Consider the following 18,103-nt stretch of genomic DNA (forward strand, 5'->3'; position numbering starts at 1 on the left):
GGACTCGGCAGCTCTTTAGATCACATTGTTTGTAATGTTCTCTTTTGGATTGTTTGGCATTCACCAAATATTTCAGAATTTCTTTTTACAGTATTTTAGAGAAGGAAAACGTCTTTCTCTTTATCTGGTAATGAAAAAACATCACGTCGATGAAATTGAATGCATTTTTAACAGACTGCCCATTTTTGTTCCAGAACCCAAATAGCAAATGTGTGTTTCAAAATCAATGAAACATTGACGATAGTTTGAGATACATGACATGACATCGTTATCTCACCCTGCAGCCTACGGGGCAAGAGGGGTTGTTCCTCAGACTGGGCATAATGTTTGTTGTGCAGAAAACTGTTGTCCATTGAAATTTGAGAAAGAGGAAACGCAGCTAATGAAACTATAGCTGTGCATCAGTAATGGGAAAACAAAAAAAAAACAAGGCCTTGCAGGCCACGTTATTTCATTTTCTGTCATCATTTACACACAGAAGATGAAAGGGTGTGACCTCGGTGTTAAAATGGCTGTCGAATGAGAAACTTTTCCTGAAAGTGCTGACCGTTCATCATATTCTTGATGATGCCACATCGGAGGAGCCGGCACCACCTCTGATTTACACCTCTGATGTCTCCTGGCCGTAAACATTCACCCTCCACCACAGTGTTTTAAAGAACTAATGATTTAGATGAATCAGAGACAAACTGCTGAAGTTCTCCTTTCTACTGGGCCACTGCCACATCGTGACCTGCTGAGTCAGCACTCTGAATAGGCAAACACATCATTTACGGAGCTCATCGCAAACTGCACGAGACGCAGGCCTTGAGATGGATGTCCGGCTCTGATCAAGCAGTCCGGTGTGAGATGGACATCGTGTTGTTCATCATTCACGTTTAGCACAAACTGACCTCACAGAAAGAACACGTGAATTTCACATGTGGAAAAACTCATTTTTTTTCATTGTGCACATGTGAAACGTGGATTCCCATGTGGAAACTTGTCCACATATTTTCCCAATGTTTTCTTGTATTGAAACATGTGGTAAACGTGTCTTGTATGTGATCACGTGTCCCGTGTGAAAAAAAACTGGGGAAACTCGTGTTTTTTTCTGTGAGGGTGTATTTGGAAGAATCCTTCAGAAAAGTATAACCACAGCAACAAAATGAGGTTTTCTTCTGCTTCTGTTTAGTTTTCCTCAAACGAAGTAGAATTGCAGCTTCAAGAAATCAAAAGCGACGTTTACCAGGTGAGAAAAATGTCAAACATTTCTGTTTTTTTACAATACAAAACCAAACAGGGCCAACTGTAATTTATCAGAAGTGGGGAAAAAACACATTGTGGACACAATCTGAAAAGATTAAAAGGAAAACTTTGCCATTGCAGTAATCACACTGTGAACAGTTACGGAGAGAGCAGCGTCTGAAAGGCTCAAACAGCATAAAGGAAACATGAAAACAGTTTGATCAAACTGCTCAGACGTTGTAGTTTCCACCACACGTTTCTCCACTACATCAACTGTCTACATCTGTGTTTGCACGTGTGTTTTACTTCTTTATTATGCGCTTGCAGTCGGAGGACTTTTGCTCAAGCATTTGTCTTAGTTGGGTGTGTTATTAACTTCGGGGAAATCCATCTCACGGCTTAATTCGGCCGAGTAATCACCCGCTCAGAGTCATTCCTCATTCTTTCCGCAAACAGAACAACTCGGCATATTCAGCACGTTGTTTTTCTTCGAGCCGAACCGGGCTTCATTCATCAAGCCCTGCGTTGACCCAGTCTGTGTGCAGGTGGCTGCGGATATGAATTAGGGAGTGACATGAACAATACATGAGCTTCATGCCACTCTTTTTCATTCACTCTTCTCCCAACTGGAGGATGGTGTGAATGTGACAGACCCCTCCAGGAAGCATCAGCCCCCTGGACCTTTTACAGCGGCTGTAAATGAGTCAAACCCTGCGTAGCTGCTTTATTCCCCGGTGTGGTTCAACTCGCTGCGATGCGGATCGATGCGCCGCACTCTAATGTAGACGTATTAGCGGTTTGTGAGGTTTGTCTTTGTGACAAACCCTTTTGAACAGTGTGGGCGAAATCACCTTGAAAAAGTACAGCAGTGTTTAGCGATGGGCACTATTGTTGTGTAACCAACACACACACACACACACACACACACACACACACCATTTACACAAACCACAAACAAAACACAACAGCAAATGAGATCTGAGAAAGCAGATAGACGAGGAGAGACATTATTCCAGCTGCAAGCAGAGCCAGATATTCCAGGAATACAGACACAATATTAAATTAACTCTGGATTTGATTTGTCTGATAGATTTTGATACTTCCTCTTGGATATATTTAATGTCACAGTAGTTGACATTGTGCAGGTAACACACACTCTGCCGCTGACACAGTGCAGTGTGTCTGTGAGGACTTTGTTAATTATGGATGTTGGACATCACTGCAAACAATATCTACTGTTTTTTTTGTGCCAGCTTGCAGGTAAACGGGTCATTGTTAAGATCTGAAGACGAGACGCACTCGGTGGAGGAACAATTAAAAAGATGTGGTTTTGAGAAAAATTACGAGTTAAAAAAAAAAGAGGATCCAGAGTTTTCAGATTTTGCTGCGTCCCTCCATGCTTAATTCTCCCAACAGTCTTCGTGGGGTTTGTAAAGTGTTATCGCTGAACATTGGCAAACTACCAGGAGCACATCAGTCCAGTACAACGAGACAGGTGAGACGCGTCTCCTTTGCACGTCATTTAGCCAAAGTCATTCGTGAGCAATGATAAGGCCGGCTGGTGAATGACTGCAATGAATAGTTAGCTGTGGCTGCAACCTCATTACAAGGACAAACCGCGTACAGCAGGAGGCTGATATCTCTGGCACAGCCCTACTTCGCCGTTTCCAATTTGAATAGAGAAGGGAATAATGCTTAATGCCTTTCCCTGTGTGGATATTGGCTTGTATGGGACAGCCACCCGTGAAATGAATATTTTTGTGAGATGAGATTTGTTATAAAGAGGACGGCCTGCTTTTCCAGCCGACCGAGAAACACCCGACCCGGGAGAGTAGAGGTATTGTACTTTCAGGATGTGCAGAAAAAGGAAGAAGAGAAAAGAGATAAAGAAGAAGGAAAGGATGAGGAAGAAGATGAAGAGAAGAAAGGAAAAGTAAAAGGGAGAAAATAAGAAGAATGAATAAAATGAGTACTCATGAGAAACAACAAGATAACTGAGACTTATAGAAGATTACATAGAAAATCTGTCTTTTGAAGTGATGGAACATGTTAGACTGCATTGAGCAGCTGCGCTATGATTCAAGTGTCCATCAAGTGTCAGGGAGTTTCTTGGGTCGTTTTCTTTTGCAAGCAATTTGTTATTAATATGATGACGCTTGAATATCTAAGGATTTCACTTTGATGTCTTCCTTTAAATATTTTGTGGATTAAATATTTTCTCAAAGTTCAGATCTTTTTCCAAAATGGCCACCACATTCAATCCTCATAAAGTTTACTAAACATTGCTGAATATTTTTTTATTTAGGCTCACTGGTTTACATGTTTTCAGTAAAGACACTTCCCGATGAATCACATAGAACAGATGGAAATTTCCTGAAAACATTTAACAACTTATTTAATTCACTTTGGGTGTGATACTTAGAAAATATATATATTATATATTCTCACAGACCAGTGTTGTGTTTTGGATGTGGCATGTTTCACTGACTGTTTCCTAAACCCTGCGTCCTGTAGCTAGTTGTACTGTAACTACTTTCTATTCCAGCTTGCCATGTATTAAGTTTTTACACCTGCAAAACCTGCGATTTTAGTTCTTAAATTCTGCTCTCATTCTAAGTGGTAGTATACAGTAGTATACTGAGTATACTGTATACACTCAGTAGTAGTATACAATAGTATACTGTATACACACAGTAGTATACAGTAGTATACAATCAGAAGGAGGTTTCTAATTTTCTAGCTGGCAATCATGGATTTTTTTTTTGCAAACAGATTCTTTCAGCTTTAGATTGCAAGTGGAAGTTAATTCTAAGACTTTGTGAGCTGGTTTGAAAACTCTTCTCCAGCTGATTTTTTTGATGCTTGAAAAGGTTTTAAATATGGACGTTATGGTCATAGCGTCCATCCATCCATTTCCTTTTGCATCAGGTCGAGCAACTTCCTTCTCCTCGGCAACATGCCAGCTCATCCTGGGGGATCCCACGGTGTTCTCAGGCTAGATGAGATAGATAATCCCTCCAGCGTCTTCTGGGTCTTTCCTGGGGTCTCCTCCCATTCGGTCGTGTCTGGAAAGCTTCCAGTGGGAGGCGGCCAGGAGGCATCCTGGACAGACTCCTGAGCCACTTCAATGGCCTCAGGCTTGGAGGTGCTAACCTTCATCCCCACTGCTTCACAGTTGGCTGCAAACCGCCCCAGAGCTTGTTGAAGGTGACGGTCTGATGAGGCCAAACGTAACATATCATCTGCAAACAGCAGAGAAGCCGTCCTGAGACCCCTAAACCTGACATGCTCCTCCCCCTGGCTGCACCTGGAAATCCTGTCCGTGAAGGTCACGAAAAGGATCACTGACGAAGGACAGTCCTGGTGGAGGCCAACACCAACGGTGAATAGGAATACAACTCTTACTGTGGTTGTTTAGAGACCGAATGCCCCGTTGCGATGGCCCCGGAAACCCGGTACTCCTGCAGCACCCCTCTCAAAATCACCCAAAAGACCCGGTCAATGGCCTTCTCCAAGTCCACAAAGCACCTGTAGACTGGATGGGCAAACTCCCATGACACCTCGATTAACCTTGCGAGGGTAAAGAGTCGGTCCACTGTTCTGCAGCCAGGACAGAATCCGCAGCGCTAATCCTGAATCTGAGGATCTACAATCGGTCGGAGCCTCTTTTCCTGAACCCTGGAAGGCTGAGTCGGGTTTTACCCCGATAGTTGGAGCACACTCTCCAGTCCCCCTTTTTGAAATTGGGAACCGCTGTCCCGCTTTGCCAGTCCACGGGCAATGATCCCGACCTTCATGCAACATTGAAGAGGCATGCAAGCCAAGACAGCCCAGCAATGTCCAGAGCTTTCAGCCTCAGTGTGAGCGAGGAGTCGAGGAGCTGATCGACTGCCTCGGAGATCTCCGCCAGAAATATGAATGAGACCCCTCCAAGTCTTCAGGCTCTGCCTTCTTCCCAGGTTATATGTTGGTCGGGTTCAGGAGTTCCTCAAGGTGCTCTTTGCACCGCACAACGTTATCTAAGTCAGCAGTTCTCCTCTTCTGAGAATCAGCCTGAGGAAAGGTTAATGTTAAGGTGTTGATTCTTGGAGGGTCCTACATAGTGTCCATAATGTCCATGTCCTTACCAGCTTCCAATCCCCTATATATGAAATTAATAAGCAGCGTTCTTTATGTATTGAGCAGAGTGGAGCTAGTTTACCAAGTCAAGTAATGTAATGCTGTCTAACAAAACTCTGAGGTTTTGACAGATGGAGAAATCTAAAGCTTGATAGTCATGACGGTGGTTGCTCTGATTACTTAATTTCAGTTCCAGTGCAAAGTTTAGCAAAAATAATATTGATGCCTAAAACAATTTGTGTGGAGCATCTAAAAGTACCAACTCTAAGCATGATATAGACGAGATGAAATATAGACAAAGTAGGATAAGATTGGATGGAAATGATTTCATAAAAACTGTAGGTGCTTCATATTTTGACAAGTGATTTACAACGGAAAATAAAAATACTGCAATGAAAATGTTAATCCAACAGATATCAACCTATCTGATTTCAAATCTGAGCTACAGCCTCATTATAAACCCAGACAGCCCATTCCCTCCTTTGCCCTGTCCCCGGTTCTCTTTAATTTTGTCACCTGATTGAGACGGGACGATATCAGCGTTATGCATGCGTCCACCTTTCCGGTGAAGGGGGAATGAATTTTTTCAATGGCTTCATAAATCCGGCGCTCTACCTGGCTGAGCACTGTTGAGAATGCGTGGTTGGCTGACCGTCTCTCTTGGCCGAGACTATAGATCTGGATTGACAGCTGCTCCATCCTGTCTGCCACTGTTAATCATTGAAGGATTTGGGCTGCCGGCAAGCAGCTCTGCCAAGCGACCTTGAGCCCTGCTGGGGCCGAAGGACTCCAACTAAAAGCCTGTTCCCCTGTTATAGCAAGCAAGAGACACTTCAGCCAGGCGGCCCGGTGGCTCCATAAGAGAGATTGATAGATGGATAAATGTGCCACATTGTTGGGAGAGGATTCCCTTTAAATTTAGAAAGCTTTCAATATACATATCCACTCACTCCGAGCATTCACACTCCTCGTGCTTTATTTGACCACTTGTTTAACTCCAGTGACCCATAATTTCCTTCCCATCTTCCATCTTACTGCACTGTTACATGTTGTTGGTGACTGAGCTCAAGAAAGAGTGACAGAGGAAACAGAAGAATAATCATTGGTGATGATGATGACATCACAGCGGTGGCAAGCTGTTCAGAAGGAGTTCTTGATATGATGTCAGTGTAATAGTGAATCCACAACAACACTGTAGAAGCTGGCAAATGATGACGAGCGTGCGGTGACGGGGAGGAAGGGACTTTTTTGTTTTAGACGTCATATGCGAGAGAGAAATGACTGAGAGTTAAAGAGTGTTTGGTGTCATGAAAAGAAGAAAGCCTCTTTCCATCTCCCGCTCTGTTCCTCTCCTCCGTCTTTCCCCCATTCTCTCCGTAACTCTCCATCTATTTGGGTAAGAGACCAGGATCCAGACTCCAGTCCCAGGTTTTTGCTCTAGCCATGCTGTTGGAACCAGCAGCAGTAAACGCCTGCTCTGCCTGCCTCTCTCCTCTCTCCCCTCTCCCCTCTCCTCTCTCCCATCTCCCCTCTCCTCTCCCTCTCCCTGTTTTGCTGTGCGCTACTCTGCTCTGCTGCAGTGGATGGTCCTCGCGTTGCGCTCGCAACTCGTCTCAGCGAAGGAGACCTGAGCATCTCGCTGTCATTTTCCCACCCTTCTTTTCCTTTCAGCCATCGGTCTTCCGCCACCCTTACCCACACCTATCGTCAGAGGCTCTGGATAAGTGTGAGGGAAAAGTCATAGGATAGATGAGAGAGAAGGGAAGAGCTCAGGAAGTCTTTTAGCCAAACATCTCTTCCACGTATGACTGGATGATCTGCTGTCTCCGGATGACAGAGAAGCTTGTGCTCTTAGATGCTTCCTGCTTTTAGACTCTCTGCCAGGTAAGTTCTCTCTTCGGCTTCATGTTTTCATTCTGCGTTTGATGTAGTGGATGACAGACGAGTGCCTTTTTGCATATTTCTCCCTGAAGGGGGTTGACATGTTCGAGTGAAGAGATGATATTTTGGCAGAAGTTGTGTGCAAACAAGTCCAACATGGGCTATTGGTAACATATGGCATGTAATAACGTGTGTGTGTGTGTGTGTCTGTCTGCAATTGTGTGCTTTGTAATAGAGCACATGAGCTTCCATCATATTTGCTCCGCAATAAATCCTCTCCTACTGCAGCAACTTGAAATTGTTTGCTCGTTTTAAATATTGAAGCAGCTGTGTTTATCCTGCAACACGGTTTGTATGATTAGTGATGCCATTTGAATTTAGGTGTCCAGGAGTGACGGCGGCTCTTTCGTTGTGTATTTTGACCCTCCATGTGTGTTTTTGGGGAGAGGGGCAGGGAAATAAAAAAATTTAAAAAAAGAAGTGTGCAGCATTATAAACCCTGTTGAGGTACTGTATACATGCAGGGTAGTGCAGCAGAGATGATAACTGAGATTCTGTGACATCACTGTGGAGAGAGAGGACACTACGCTGCGTGTGTGAGTGTTTGAGTGTGTGTGTGTGAGTGCTTGAGTGTGTGTGTGAGTGCTTGAGTGTGTGTTTGAGTGTGTACATGCTGGTGTGTGGCGGCTGGATGCGTCTAATGTAAAGCGTTGAGCTCTGCGTGGGCGGCTCGTGGGTTGTTTTGTGAATGAAGTGCTTTTAGCACTGTGTTCACAGAGAAAGAGTTCATGCATGTTTGTGGTGTCGTGTGTGTGTGTGTGTGTGTGTGTGTGTGTGTGTGTGTGTGTGTGTGTGTGTGTGTGTGTGTGTGTGTGTGTTTCCCTTTCAGCACTATCAACTGTCGCTCGTCCGTTACTGTGGCTGAGAGCTCACACGTCAGCAGCACACACCCTCTTCTGGGAAACACTGGTCTTCGGCACGGTGCCGTCTCTTCATCAGGTATTGGGTGGCGTTTCACTGTGGGTGGCGACTTGGTGACGATTTACAACCTGGGTTCCCAGGTTCTCACCTCCTGGTGTAAATCAGCCTGCTTGGTGAAGCACTGAGCCACTGCAGCCAGTCGGAGGAGTTGCTTTGGATGTTCATGGTCACTGCTGCACTGCAGACAGACTCTCTCCCTCCAAAGCTGCAAACAGACAGAGTGTTACTCGGCCACAGACGGCGTAGGTTTGGTTCGAGAGGCTCTCCATCTATCAGTTCACCGTGTTTGAACAGATGCTTGTAATACAAAGTCGCTCCCAGCAGGTTGTGTTGTGTTTTAGCAGATGCAGGTGGACCTCTGTATTATCTTGGAATTATCACCATGAATGGCAATATTATTGTCATGCATGCAACACCTGTGTGACTAATGTAAATATTCTGAGGAATCAGGGCTCTCTTGGTATTAACTGAACAACTGATCTCCAGTTTTCAGCAACAGATTATTTGGACGTCCTGTTATTGAACCCTGAGCAGTTCCTGTGGTTTGTGTTCCTCCCAAGTGGTGTTCACTAATTAGAAGGGTCGATTCAATGGGGTTTCCCCCTACATGCTTCCCACATCATGTACCACACTGTGTGTAATACCGCAGGCTGGAAGTCAGCGAAAGAGAAGCCGTGATCCATGTTTCAGTGACCACAAATGTCTGACCTGCTGAAGTGTCATTGAGCAAAAACAGTGAATAACCACAACCTCAAAGGATTCTTTCTCACAGACTGTATCTGTCTGCATCTCCACTTAATTCAAGTGGAGTTTTCTTTCAGCCTTCATGTTCACATGCAGTTGAAAATCATACATATTGCATTACTGAAAAACAATCCAGGTGCCTCCATGGACCACTCTAAGTGGCACAGCTTTAAGTGTGCTGAATTTCGATCCATGTTTCACACTCGGGAAGCAGAATCTGGATATGATTCAATTTGTACGTGGATCTGTCGAGCTGCATGAGCAGGCTTGTAACTTTTGAACCACTGGGCCAAGATGCTACGAGATTTTAAAGCTGCTCTGAATTTCTTTTAGCCTGAACAATTTTCTTTCAGTAAAACATTTGGACTTAATGGGTTCCGTCTACTACATTTATTATTATAAAATAAGATGCAACAGCAGACATTTAAATGCATTTTATGATATAATTAATATGCAAATTACACTGCCATTAATAACTAAAACTATAAATGTATTTTTATTTTTCCATTATACTGTTAGTGAATCATATGAATGTGACCACATAGGTGGCATTTGAATACAATAAAATAACTTAACAACAAAAATCTTCTGCAGCTGACTAGATATTATTACTTTGTGGTATTATTTTAAACCAGGTTTATACAGAAATTCAACTTCTCTAAAGCAGAACTGTACTTTCAAGGCTGCCATCATTTCACATAAAACCTCGAGGAACACAATTAAGGCTTTGATTTTTAAACATACCAAAAACCATTTAAGCTTCTTAGAGGACACGATCTGCACTTTCCTCTCACTTAGTGGAGCCATTTTCTTAATGTGCTTCTGTGATTGTCACATCTGTTTAAAAGGTATTAAACAAGCAGTGCAACAGAGATTCATCACAACACTTGTCAAGCTCTACTCAACCTCACAAACTGTTTTGCACACATATATGTTGTGGTTACTGTTTGATGCTGACAAACAGCTTCTTGAATTAGCCGAGTGTTTTCCCAGAAGTAGCCAACGAAGACTGAGAAATAGACAAATGGGTATTAACGTACACAGAAAAGGATCAGCGCTTTAAATAATACACAGATGGAGGAGTCATTCTGAGCTCACAACGGATATCTGGGACAACGGAATCACAGCCGCTCTCGACAACAGTCACGGACGCTGAAACACTGAAGCTCACAAACAACCAAAAACAGCCGTCAGCCATAAACAAATCAGAGGGAGCGAAAAAACCAGCAGTGAAGTAATCCTGCAGCCTCTCATCTCTCTGTCTTGACATGGAGCTGAATCTGAGACCACAGATGGAACATTGCCGTCAGCACTGTCATACAAACCTGGATCCCACATATCAACCATGTATGTGGACTGGAACAATCCTAAATAATGGCTTGCAGTTCCACATCTTAAATTAAGTAATGGACAGAAAGAGGTTCCTAAAATGGTTGTGCAGCTGCGAAGGTTTGCAGATATGTTTCTTTTTTTTTTTGAAAACGTTGATTCAGGTCTGTTTGCATCGCTGCAGTCACATATCATGTTTGCAGCGCTCAGATTTCACAGTTTGCGGGCCGCTCGTGTTGACTCGCACAGCTCAAGGAAACATATTGTCAGTCCAATGGTGAGCAGCTGCTGGAACCACAGAGAAGGAGAGAAGTGCCTCTGAGAAGCGGTTACATAAAGAGGCACATCTTTATTCCAGATCTGAAGCAGCGCAGCCTCAGGAACTTCGCTGCAAAGGAATGTGTTCGACCGAAGATTTAATTCGTCACGGATCGTCATCTCGGCAGCGGACACGGAGGAAGGCGTCGTTTCTGGAGAGTGGACGTGAGGATAATGTTCCACAGCTCTGGATGAACACATGAACCTTCCTCGCACTCAGCCGGTGGCCTGGCTCGTTAATTTAAGCCACGAGTCGATGTGATGCTCCACCGTGGGCTGAGCCGTGGACGATCAGCCGCCGGTGGCAGATGAGTCCGTTTTGTACTGCGTGCTTGTGTTTCTGTTGGATGTGAAGGCGTGAGCGACTGTCAGTACAGTCTGTCAGCCGGGGTAAAGGTTTAGACTCCAATCAGGGTCGGACTGACTCCGTCAACCTCCTCTCTTTTCGGGCAGCTAACACACACACACACACACACACACACACACACACACACACACACACACACACACACACACACACACACAAGCAAACACGCGGGACGTCGTTGAGGTTCTGAGCAGCTGCCTCTTCAGAGGAGGCTGCTCTCCTGACGGGGAATCTTGAACTGAACCCAAAAGTAAAAAAGCAAGAGAAGAAAGCCTTCCTTTCTTCTCTTGCCTCGGTGTGCCCCTCCCCTCCCCCCCCCCCTCTCTGTGTGTCTGTCACTCATCAGCACTCCCCCCCCCCCCCGTGTGTCCCTGGGCAGTCAATAGGTTGCACCGCACCCTGAACCGGTGCCAGAGCTCAGCCTCTGAGCCACAGGTAAAGCATTAAAGCCAAATGACGCATGCACTGAAACAGAACAACCTCTTTGCTACTTGAAAGCACTGCTTGGACCCGCTTCTTAAAAGTTACACCCGAATAAGCTGCTCCGACTGCGATGCTTTTCCCCCTTTACCTCCGCCAGCAGTTTGCTGACACACCTTTTGCCTCCGGTAGACACAAAGGATGATAAAATGTTGGGTGCTCTGGCACATTGCCTTCCCCACCTCTAGTGTCCCTGCACACTTCACACAGCAGGAAGAGAACATGTAGGAGGTGGAGGTTGTTTTTAAGGGATTAGAAAACAAACAAAAGGAATGTCAATATTGTTTTTACTATTAACTATAGTTTTGACTGTTTACAAGAACAACACAACAGACATTCAAAAACGGTTAACAATATTTAAAAATTCGTTGTTTTTAAATGCGCTAGATAAATAAATTGACCTTACTGATCTGGGCTGTATTATTTCTTTATGGGAATTACCATACAATAGAGTCAGAACAGGAAGGGTTGATATATAGAGAATCCAGGCCAATCATTAGAATACGCCATCACCGTTTCACAATTATAGCTTTTCTCTGATCTCACACCGTTAACGGTTGGTTAGATTGAGACGCGCTGGTTATAATGAGAGAAAGATCTGTATTTGGATTAGAGTAACTAGGTTAGGTTAGAAAAACATGTTGAGTTTCATAGCATTTACTATTTTTTTTCAGGTTAGGGGAGCTTCATCGTCTGGGCTACAGAGATAACCGCTGGGTTTGACTGCAGGTATAGAGGACAACAACAATTTAGGAAAATCAACAACAAGCTGAGCTTTTGTTGACTCATCCGTCCACCTGGACGTTCTGCCTGCACAGACCGAGTGTCTTTCTTTGCTCCGGTCAGATCCGTCACTATCCCTTCAGGTGAATGTAAAAACATGTTGTTTGAAGTCATTTCTCCTCTTGTTCATGTTCAAGTAGTCGTGAGATTTCAATAAGTCAGTTCAGCTTCGGCCTCTTGAACCCCACCGGTGTATCGCTGACTGCAAAAACCTTCAAACTTGACTTTTAAAAGGGGAGTGGCCAAAGTTTCCGTAAAACACATCAACTATGTCAGACCGATATTTGGGAAATTTGTATTGTGGCGTGCAGAAAACATGAAACCATACAGCCAGAATAATCCTCGAGTTAGAATATACATATGAAATCCTCTCTGGTAGAGTTGGAAAAGCTGCTTTTAGCAACGTCATAGCTACTTAAGGATTAATCACAAGAGGAAAACTGCATGTAAATCAGTGAAGGATTAAGTATTACTGTATTTAGCACAAGCTGCATTCTCCATCCTAAACTTGTGCATTGATGAGTATGCAATATCCAGTACCAGAAGTCTGATGAACACAGTGACGATGCACGACCACAACATGCAGCTCATTCCTCTTCTGTGGTTTAAAATCCTGTGTTTGTTTGACACCGCGTCACAGGGCCTTGCTCCCTTAGTTGCCATGGAGACACCATTAGACGGTGGTGCCGCAACGATTTTTGTATTTCTTTGCATAACCCCACGCCAAGCCGTGCAGCTTTTTGGGGACTCGCCCGTGCCGACGGCGTGCGTGGGTGGAGAGATGGGTGCATGTGCATGTTATTGTGACTGAGAGCGAGTGGGAGAGAAAAGAAGAAAGAGATCAAGACCGGGTGGGAGGGATCGAGAAAGAGGAGCAGAGAAGGAGGGAAACAAGTGACTAGGAGAGGAATGAATGGTGGAGACACCGAGTGGGAAACACACACATTTAAAGGCCGAACGGAGACGTATTAACTGTACACACACGTCCTCCGGCAGAGATGAGCAGGCTGAGTGTGTGGGTGGAGGGATGCCGCAGCAGTGCAGCTTACTTTGCCTTCAATTTGATCCCTGCAACCCTCTCAGGGGCTTTTCGCTGCATTACTTCAAGACAATTCACAGCATGATGCCAAATCCAAACCGACTCTCATTATTGCCACACATGATCCTCTGATAATGACTCTGATAATGATGAGATCCCTGTAAAGTGTATTGACTGGTTTTCTGAGAGCAACAGACATATATTGATGTATAACATAGTGCAGCTTAATTAAGATGGGGCTAATTTAATGACTCGGCAATAGAGAGTGTACTTCTTTACACCAACCTGAACTAGTCACTGTAATTCATTTTGAACTGACCCTATTTATGTTAATCTACATTATCTTTTCATCACTGCAAAAATGATCAATTTCCCGAAAGTCTGATTTCCTTCAGCATGAGGTGAAGAGTGACTGGAGATGTACGAATACATATAACGCTCCATTTGAAATGATTATAAAAGGGTAACTAACTCTAATTCACCACAATGAAAAGCTCTGTGTTTCTCATTGGTTGCATGCTTTGTTGCTTTTGGTCAGCAGATGTCACAGTTGGACAGATTCAATGAAAATACTGTACATGATTTAACGGTGAGTTGGATCTGAGGCGAGGAAGAGAAAGTGTTGAGTGAGAAGTTCTGTAAATCAAGTGAATATTCAACGAAAGTGATGCTTTCATCCTCTGTACACTTCTCTGTTTGTGTTTCAGTCAGCGATGGACATTTTTAGATGACATTAAAAACAACTGGCAAAGATGTGGATGTAGATTTTCTTAGTTCGTTTCTTTTGTAGAGCTCTTAAAAATCATCGTATTTTGGGCTCCGGAGTCCTTATTGAAACTTATTGAACCCTGCGCTGCTTCTGCCGCAGACTGAAAAGAGATGCTCAGATCTGTGACATGATCGTATGAACTGGGACACACACGATGCTCTCTGGAGACAGGCAGCCAGAGGAGATGGGTCAAAGGTCACGGGGAGAAATAGAGTCATCGCTGCTCGGATTTGAGAATTAAAGAGACAGAGACAATGGGAGAGCAGAGCGGGCCGGTGAATGACTGAGTGTCGGTGGAGATAACCGAGGACCTGGTCAGCCTGATGCGGTTAACGTTTCCCATGAACACATTTTGGATAAATAAGAGCGAAGTGGCAGCGATAGCAGGAAAAACAGAGCAGAGCAGTTTTACAATAATACAAAATGAGAAACCAAAATCAAGCAGCTAGTTCAGGTCCTTCATCTTTCATCATGCACTACAACTAGGTTAAATTTGCAAAGTAATCAGGCAAGAATCTGTAGCTATCCAAAATACCGGGTACGTATGAATCCACTGATCTGGACTGAAGCTCGTCCTGCAGAACACTCGTTGTCTTTCTCCATCGGGCTCATCCACCCACGCCCACGAAGGTATGCACACATTCTCTCCTTTGAGTCCTGAGTCTCTCTTTCTCTTGTTCACTCGGTGTGTTTTTCTGCAGTCTAAGCACAAGCAAAGTTTAATATTGCTCTGGACATCTTGAAGGAATCCAGTGTGGATTTACTGCTGTAAATTCTCTCCGAACGTCTCTGTGCAGACACGAGTCCATGTACAGCAAGTGTGCAGTTTTGACAGCACCAGAAACTAAAATCACATAAACAAACCATCCAGATCCCTTCAAAGGTTTTAATATATTCTCTTACAAGTGTTGCTGGGGCCTCTCGCTACCCGTGCCTTCACAAACACTACATTAAAAACAGAACAAATATGCAGGCGGATTCGACGGCTCTTTACAATAGATTGCGTGCGCAGGCCGGTGCAGCAGAAAGTACCGTTGTATTCCCAAAACCAGCAGGAGCAGGCGGATGTGATCTTACGAGACGCAGCACGAGCTTACGTCCCCGGGACTGTCAAGTGTGTCTCCGAGAAAGTTGTTTGAGATCCAATAAGCAAGAGATTGATGTTGAATATTGCGTCTCTAAAGTGACCGGAGGCCGTTCCATGAGCTACAGTGTCCTGAAGTATGACTCACTTTTCTGCCATCTACTTTTGTTGCTTACAACATTACGCAGTCAGTCATCACGAGAATATAATTACACCCCCCCCCACACACACACAGCTTCTATTAATAGCCTCAGATAAATCATCAATATGACATGTCCATGACACTGTGCCAAATTTTAATCAAGTGACGATGGCGTGAGCGTGACTCCAGACGAGACGTGTCGACCAATTCAAACTGGGACTAACTCACCAACAACTAAAGATAATCCCAAACGAAGCTGTTAGTTAGAAACGTTCGGAGCGCCGAGCCGTCCAACACACGATTCTCACATTTACACCTTCTGCGTGTGGGCTGGCGAGTAATGTGACACCTCTGAGATGATGTGATGGCGATCTAACGCCTTTGTTTCCAGGTCTTTGTGTGCTGTGGCAAAACACAATCCATAACCTCCCCCCCTTCCTCCTCCTCCTCCTCCTCACAGCTGATCTGCTGCAGGTCGAGCCAGAGACCTGCTGACTAGTAAGAGGCAGGGTCATTAGGCCAGGTGGTGCCGCTGTGATGCCCACTGTGCAGCACATGTCTGGCATTAACACCTACAGACACGAGTATAGATTAACACACTCGGATCATTAATCATTGTTCCAGTAAAGTGTAATCACGACTGTTCACAGTATCCCTACACTTAGATACGGAGATGGTCTCTAGTCGGAGGCCACTGTTGGCCAAAAGCTTGGAGACACACTGATTTTTAGTTTGCGTCTCACTCTTTGTTGCTGTGGCATTGAAGAAAAAACACTTGTCCCAGACAGCCTGCTCAGTAGGAACCAGCTGAGCAGTTCTTCGGTGTGAAGATCCAACACCGTTGTTAGAAAGTGAAGCAGGTTAGTGGTGTCGAGCCCCCAACGTATGTTTCTCCCGTTTAAGTCCCGAATGAAAACCCAGAAGTTGGTTCAAAACCCAGAAGATCATTTTAGCAACACGTACTGCTGTTTACAGGATGTTTCTACATTTCTCAAACACTCTTTTAACCATCTGGAGGAAAAATATTTTGAATTTGGCGCACATTAAAAATATATTTATCAAGTTGACGCTGCAGTAGTCATTCATGAGTATAAACTGGGATTAGACCCAATGACAGTTAACTCATTTCATTCAGTCAGATTTAATTTATTAAAGACATACGTTATTGTTTGAAACAATGACTGCTAGAGTGACGCTGTAGAAACAGTCTGAGCGTGACGCAGACCATTCCTGAGATCACAAACCCCCAGCAGAGATGGAAATTCACAACTTCTCAATGAATGGACACAATATAAAGAGAGCGGAAAAGAAAGCAGCTGATGATTTGGACGCCAAAGAGCAAACCAGCTCTGTGAATAACAATGGGGATCTCGGTGTCAGCTTCCTGAACTGCCTGTGAGTGATTTCAGGGAACAGATGCACTGTACAGATGGACATTGGACTTTCTTTTCATTCGCAGGCATATGAACAAACTCCATGTGTCCACCGGGCCTTCAGGAAGCTTTCATTTATAACTCCATTCAGGCTGGCAACTACAACACTTATGGCCTGTCTCACCTCCTCTTTAATACGCAGGCTTTGTTTTGGAACCTATTTTGAATCATTTCAATTGATAATGTTCACTGCTGCTTACCAGAAATTGTCCATGGAGACGTGGAGAGTTCAGGTGCCTATAATAACGTACCTATAATCATAATAAATAATAAAACATCTATTTATCTATCTACAGGTGAATCTTTCACTGACTCCGGTTCTGATTTTCTTAATGAATCGAAGGGAAACAAGATTGAATTTCATTACGCTCTGCTAATCTGAATAATTTGGGTATCTGTGAGGTTATGATCTCATCAGCAGGAAGTCCTTTTATGTCATTGAACTGTTCCTCAGCTGTGCTGGTTATGGCCAGAGGGTATTAAAGTGCATTCTTTATCCTTGCAGTTGTTCTGCAGTGTCTTGTGTGACGCTGTGACTAATTTCAGTGTGAACCTCACAGATCTTACACATCAGTGTCTCAACAGATCTTGAGGAGGTGATTCATGCGTGAAAAAGTTCATAAAGCATTTTTTTTTTTTTTTAAATCTCCAGCAGGAGATCCATGAAATGTGATCAAATGCAGAGGCATCGTCTCAAGACTGGAAGATGAAAGAAATGTAGGGGCGTACATTTAGAAAGAAGTGAGTTTACGGGACATTTGCTGTCGATCTCAGTTTGAGGGAAGTGACTTAAAGTTAGAAAAACCCACTGTGGTCGAGTTGCATTGTGGGTAATGCAGTGTCCAGGTTCTGATAACATATATCTGGTTTGGCTGCTTTGTTTTGGACCCTTTTCTTTAGATTCTTTAATCTGGCAGTCGTGAATTGAGGAATAATCTTTTAAAAGCAGGCCAAAATGCAAGCACCCCCCCTACCTCCACCCCTCCCTCCTGCTCTATGGATTCCAATCTATTATTTACACTTACAACGAAGGCGTTTTTATTATTAATGTGTGAGCCGTCTCATTCAACGCATTAGCAAACAGCATTCAATTCATGTGATTGAAACACCCTTGATCAGATTACAGGGTTGGTTTAGATTATTTCCCGTCACTACACACACACACACACACACACACACACACACACACACACCATAACACACACAACTTGTTCCATCATTCCTGCCTTTCTGTTGTGTCCCCCGCCGGGCTGATTAGGTCCACGGCCTGTAGGCCATTACAGCATTGATTGGAATCATATTTTGTTGCAGTGGTGGCAGATGCTGATCGACAAGCAAACTCCCAGGCATGTTCCACATATGGGGGTTGATGTGCCTGCAATTAATGAAATCACTGTGGGCCAAAGA

General features: G+C 44.1%; 1 protein-coding gene across 6 annotated transcripts in view; it reads left to right on the forward strand.

Annotated features, from left to right (window-relative positions):
- Positions 1–18,103, forward strand: part of dlgap2a (discs, large (Drosophila) homolog-associated protein 2a) — a 137,047-nt gene that overhangs the window by 30,464 nt on the left and 88,480 nt on the right. For 2 of the 6 annotated variants that reach the window (XM_069151918.1, XM_069151920.1), the window contains exon 1: positions 6,737–7,230. The exons of the other annotated variants lie outside the window; for them this stretch is intronic. The gene's annotated coding sequence lies outside the window, so the exon portion shown is untranslated. Of the gene's footprint in view, positions 1–6,736; positions 7,231–18,103 lie in introns of those variants that run through there. 6 annotated transcript variants of the gene reach the window in all.

The sequence above is a fragment of the Embiotoca jacksoni genome, unplaced genomic scaffold (assembly GCF_022577435.1).
Source record: "Embiotoca jacksoni isolate LCO1_2020_lvr unplaced genomic scaffold, fEmbJac1.0.p SCAF_18, whole genome shotgun sequence".
NCBI lineage: Eukaryota > Metazoa > Chordata > Actinopteri > Embiotocidae > Embiotoca > Embiotoca jacksoni.